Below are 6,140 nucleotides of genomic sequence, written 5' to 3'. Positions count from 1 at the left end.
AGACTAAAGTGATCAAAAGTTACTCCTGAAATGAATAAAAGTTACCCTAATATGCATAAAAGTAATCCAATACAAATAAAAATTATTAGTAAAAAAATCACATTTTAAATGACTTAAAATCAATTATAAGTGATTTAATGTAATTAAATTACTATTATAAAACTTTTCTCGTTGTCTATTTACATTAAAATTGTATTATGTTTAAAGTTACCCAAAAAAAACAAAAAGTTACCCTAAAATTAGGTAAAAGTTACCCTTATACTGTTCGATGTACTGTAATATTAGCGTAAACCGGGTGTATACAAAAGTTTTTGTTTTATTAATACAAAATATAACAAATAAGAACACAAAAACAATACGAATTAGTACTTCTTACCATACACAAGACAAAAGACGTACATTTGGAAAATCTTTACCGACATAACTCTTAAAACTTTGAAATTGACTAAATTAAAAGCCACACAATTCAAATTAAAAAATCAAATCCAAACAATTCAATCAGTTGATTGATACATTGCTCTATTACTTATTTTTCTCAACAAGCGTTTTACTTCTTGCATGGAGGCAAAGGAGAGCCACACAAACACTTGTTATGTGCATACGAGTACTTGTCGACACTCTTCAACTCCTGGCTACTCGGAATTTTACCACACAACTGGTTGTAACTTACGTTGAAACTTTGTATATGTTCCTGTTTCGCCAATGTAGGTGGAATGCTACCGTAAATCATGTTATGACTCAATTCAATAACATTTAATTCTTTAGGAAACCTGACTTTAGTAAGGTCGAACGAAAATTTGTTCCTCGAAATGTCGATGGATTGTAAGCCCTTGTTTGTCCCGAACAACATCGAGGCATCACCGGTGAACATGTTCCTATTAAGGTCTAGAACTGAGAAGTTGACCGCTCCAAGAGACTTTGGGAGCGGTCCGTAAAGTTGGTTCTTGGCTAGCTTAAGGTAAAAATCCGGGTTGTTTTTAAACCCTTCAAAGCTCGCGGGAATTGTTCCTTTGAGTTGGTTACGCTCTAAGAAGAGTGCGCCGAGTTTGTGTAGGGATGATAATGAAGGCGGGATTGGACCGGTGAGTTTGTTAACGGAGAGGTTAATGTAGGTTAATTTAGTGAGTCGACCAAAAAAATCGGGGATTGAACCGGTTAAGTTGTTATGGCTAAGCCATAAGAATTTAAGGTTTTTAAGTTTGGAAATGGTGTGAGGGATTGGACCGGTTAGCTTAGGGAGGTTAGTGAAGATGAGTTGTTCAAGGTACGGGAGGTCCCCGACGGTGTCTGGGATTTGTCCTGCAACCTCATCGTCTCTATTGACGGAGAGGGTGATAATGCGGTGGGTTTTTTCGTCGCAGCTGACCAAGTACCACTCACAACAGTCAGTGTCGTGTGTCCATGAGGCGAACATGTAGGCATTGTTGAAGGCTTTTTTGATCTTGAAGAGGGTTTTTTTGTCGTCGGGGTGGCATTTTTCGGCCGAGAGGGTTGAGGCGAGGAGGAGGAAGAGGAGAATGGTGGAGAAGAGTGAGAGTTGGTTATGGATACTCATTGTGATTTTTTTTTGTTGTAGAATATTTGAGGATGGTGCTTGGGTTTTATAGGAGTGTATGTTGTGAGGAAAACAATAGTCAAATCAAACCAAACAAGTAAAAATATCAGTAAACTTATGAAAGTAGAGAAATAATGTTACCAGTTATAAGGTGTTGCAACAATTGCAAACAATTTACTATCTCCGATTCTTCTTATTATGTACAAGTGTGCAACAAAAAAATATTTTATGTCTCACAAATAATATGGAGTAGTAATTGTGATTCAGCAGATCATCAGACATTCAGACATGTTGTACTACCTTTTTAATCGATAAAAAATTAATATACACTTAACATCCGTGACCGCTGTCACATTAGTCCGATACCATTTTAAAGGATAATCTCTACCAAAAGTTTAAGCTGATGTTTTATATATTCTATCAGTCAGTACTGAACAAATATTTACCTTCTGCTTATAAATAAAATTACATGTTTAGCTCGTTATCATTTAAAAATTAGACGACGTCCCTAACAAAATCACAAAAATATCAGTCTTTAAACATGTTTAACTCGTCGAAGATCTTTATTCTTTACCACTTGTTGTACTTTAGAGGTGGTGGGTAGTTGTACTTTCATGATTAATCGCCATCACAATTATATTTTTGGTTTGTAGTGGCGCAATTTTGTCACAATTGCAATGTTATTGTTTAAGTTTTTTTTGAAATTATTTCTTCTTTTCCAGTATAATTGGCCCATTCAATTTTTTTATTCTTTTCTTTTTGGTTAAAAGGGTTTGAAAACTAAATTAAGGGCGCTCCGAATGAGATAAGTTAGAGTGATTACAAGCCATATTTTTTCCCGTTATTTATATACTAAGGGCCTAAGGCACTGTTTGATTCACCTTAATTTTGCTGAACTGAAATTATTTTTACTGAACTGAACTTATTTTTACTAAACTGAACTTAATTTTACTGAACTGAAATTATTTTTACTGAAATTAAATTATTTTTACTGAACTGAAATTATTTTTACTGATTTTCTATTATAATTCTTCTTTAAGAAAACTGAATTTTACTGAACTGAAATTAATTTTACTGAACTGAACTTATTTTTACTGAACTGAAATTATTTTTACTTAATATTATTTTTTTAAGGTGAAAAGAACAGGGCCTAAGTATGTATTCGCTTTAATTTGACTATAGTTTATTAACAAATAAACAATCATGATTACATGTTTAATGTATTTAAATAGGCTAGGTATTAGAATAACATTTAACTATCTTAATTTTTTTTTAATAAAAACTACATTTATTTCATATTATTTTATATTCACACTTTATATTAAATTGTTTCAAATTATTTGAAATAGAGATAATTTTTTTCAAAACTGCTTAATGGAAAAGTATTGTATAGAATGGACTCACGTGAGTCCAGTCATACAAATAAAAATAAATAAAATTCTTAATTGTCAGAAATTAGATAAAAATAGTCAGATATTAAGTTATACTTCGTAAATATCAGATATTAGATTGAAAGTGTCAGGAATTAGATAATAATGGCCAAATATTTGATTATAATTATTATAAGATATTAGATTATAAGTGTCAGATATTAGGTTTCAATTGTGAGAAATTAGATTATAATAGTCAGGTATTAGATTATAATTATAGATTATAATAAGTTCAATTAGGGTCGTATTCTCTGGTTACGATTCTACCTTTGCTAAATTATTTATTAGAGAATCGATTCAATTGTATTGATAATCTTGGCTAATATTTATAGCCTACAAAAGATAACTTACACAATATAAAACTCTATCATATAAACTTCCATAAATCTATCTTAGAATATCACTAAGATATATTATTATCCTAAATATAATATCATAAGATCTATATGGAATATATATCACAATAATATATTTTCCTATATTCCTAACAACCTTCATTCCCTCTAAAGTAGCCTTTAAAGAGGCTGCATCTTGGCCTGGTGGGGTGCATGAGCCGATTTGAAGAAGCTAGAGAAGACCATCAGGATGATCCAAGCTCGAGTTCACGATGCTCAAAGGCACCAAGAAGCGGATGACAGTGATGTCGTCAAGGAGTGGCTTCAAAGGCTGAGGATGGTACATTTACCAAGTTGATGACCTATTTCGTCTTGTCCTCACTGTCGACCGCCAGAAACAGCGGATATTGAACTTAACAAACAGCGTTAGGGAGTGGGTGGGGGAGGGTTGCCAGCGTCGGGGGATGGGAGGGGGAGGGTGGTCGCCGGCCACTGACAAGTGGCTAGGTAGTGGCAGTGGCAGTGGGTGGAAGATGGGTGTGTGCATTACAAACCAAACTCACATAAAACGGTCTCACGCAAAACCTTCTGTTAATTATGTATACATGTCAAATATTACTAGCGTGTGTGAATTCATAACGTTTGAGGGAGTTAATTATTTTGAGAGTGGAGGAATAATTCATTTTCGTCATTGAAACGTCAAAAACTACTCAAAAAAACTACACATGATTACAATTTAGGAAAAAAATCTTTTCCACATTGGAAAAATGTACGTGGTCCAATTTTTTCATGATGTTTGATGTAAACCGACGTTGAGTAGAATCCTATCTGCTAGCTGCCATATCAAATCACATTATACTCCTTTTAACACAAAATAAATCGAACACTTCTCTGTTCTAAATTAAATAGTGCGTCGGGTGCACATTCTTCATGATGCAACAATAAAAAATACACAACCTTAAGTCTTTTTCTATTTTAGGAAAGATCACAACCTTTAATCCTTTATTCCTTTATCATGGTAGATGAAGGAAAAACTTGTTTACAATATGATGTCTTTTTTGGACTAAATTTAATAATTGATTTAGTTTTATAATATTAGTTCTACACATCAATTGGTTATTTTCGTAATTTTCTTTGTCTTTGACTATTTATTAAAATTTGAGTAATTATATAATTCATGTGTTATCACATTAACTTCCTCTCTAGAACCCTTCAAAAAAAAAAAAAAAAATTCCTCTCTAGAAATATATACAGAGTAAAGTCATAAAATAGTGGTTTAAATTGTACTTTAATTTTAAAAGTGTTACTCGCTCGTATTTCCCAATATAACACAATGTAGTATTAGGAACGGAAGAAATAATATATTTTTGAACTTGTGAAGTCCATAATTGAGATATTTGAGATATAGTTGGAGAAATGATTATAGATTACTTTATACTCCTACTAAGCATTGCTGCTACTTGCTTTAAACGGTATGGGTAAGGATTATCCAAACCACCCATTCCTTACGTGAAGTCGTTTTTCTACAAGATTTTGTTGTCTTTAAAATATCTATGCAATCATCATGAAATTACTCTTTCCGTTTCCATTCGATTAACACACTAAGGGGGTGTTTGGTATAAACATGGTTAATGAAACGGAAAGGCTTCAAATAGATAGGGGAAAGGGTAATGATAAACGTTACCCTTACCATATGTTTGGTATCCTAGTGAATTGGAACAAGTTGAGTAGATTGTGATTGAGTAAGGAAACATATTTTGTTTCCACTAGTTTGTCAAGGGTAACAAATAGGGAGATTTTGTTACCCTTAGGAAATGGTATTTGTTACTTTTAACCCATACCAAACAATTAAAAATGGAAACACTTAATTGAATCCGTTTCCTACATCTAAAATCATTATATCAAACACCCCCTAAAATGGATTCGGAATTTAAGAAATGTTTAAATAAGGTAGTTTTATTGAATTGCTTATTGTGTTAAGCCCTAATATTATATTTAGTATTGTAATTAGTTAAATGGGCCAATGTATAAGGCCTATTACTCTCTTCTCTTAGGTTGTATATAAATCTTGTGATTACAATATTACAAATCAAGGAAAATAAATTTCTGACATGGTATCGGAGCCAATACACGTATTGTACGAAGTAATGTGAAGTTAGTAGAATATTACTTTATTCATAAAAATAGTGTGTGGGACACTGTAAAGTGAAGATATTGAAATGTTTGAATGGGGGTAAGAATTATTTTTAATATAAACCCTAAAAGTAATGGGTCATTGTGCATGTAAGATAGAAAACAATTAACTATTAGTGGGTCTTTGCCATTTTAAATGTTGTGTCAAATTGTCAATTATTTTGGAATGGTCGAAATAGGAATTTGTGTCCATTATTTAGGAATGAGGAAATATCTAAAATTTACACTTGTATTGTGTATCCATTAATTTTCATTTGTTGTTTAATACTCTGTATATTATATGACCATTTAAGGGAGATAATGACCTTGAGCTATTTATGAACTATTCGGGCTCATTTCGGTAGAAGCTTGGTCAAAGCTTGCTCGACTTGAGTACGGCTTCGGCTTCGGCTCGGATACTCGAAAAACTCATGAACAATCTTGTTTAAAAAATATATATAGTTTTACTAATTTAATATAAAATTATGAATCATTTTAAAAGCCACATTCTTTAAAGTTTTACTTACATTTTTTTTTTTTTGAAGTCCTTTACTTACATTTTTCTATACATGCATGCATATTAAAAAAGAATAATAAAAAAAAAAACCCCTTTAGATTGTTAGTGGGGTGTATGATACACATTCTTTA

At 32.0% G+C, this 6,140-nt stretch overlaps 1 pseudogene; it reads right to left on the bottom strand.

Moving 5' to 3' along the window:
* Nucleotides 1-354: 354 nt before the first annotated feature.
* LOC145609065 (polygalacturonase inhibitor 1 pseudogene) lies at nt 355-1,606 on the bottom strand (annotated as a pseudogene).
* Between the last annotated feature and the right edge of the window lie 4,534 nt (nt 1,607-6,140).

Source organism: Chenopodium album, chromosome 23 (assembly GCF_948465745.1).
Source record: "Chenopodium album chromosome 23, dcCheAlbu1.1, whole genome shotgun sequence".
NCBI lineage: Eukaryota > Viridiplantae > Streptophyta > Magnoliopsida > Caryophyllales > Amaranthaceae > Chenopodium > Chenopodium album.
The sequence above is the reverse complement of the archived record's forward strand: the minus strand, read 5'-3'. Positions and strand labels throughout refer to the sequence as shown.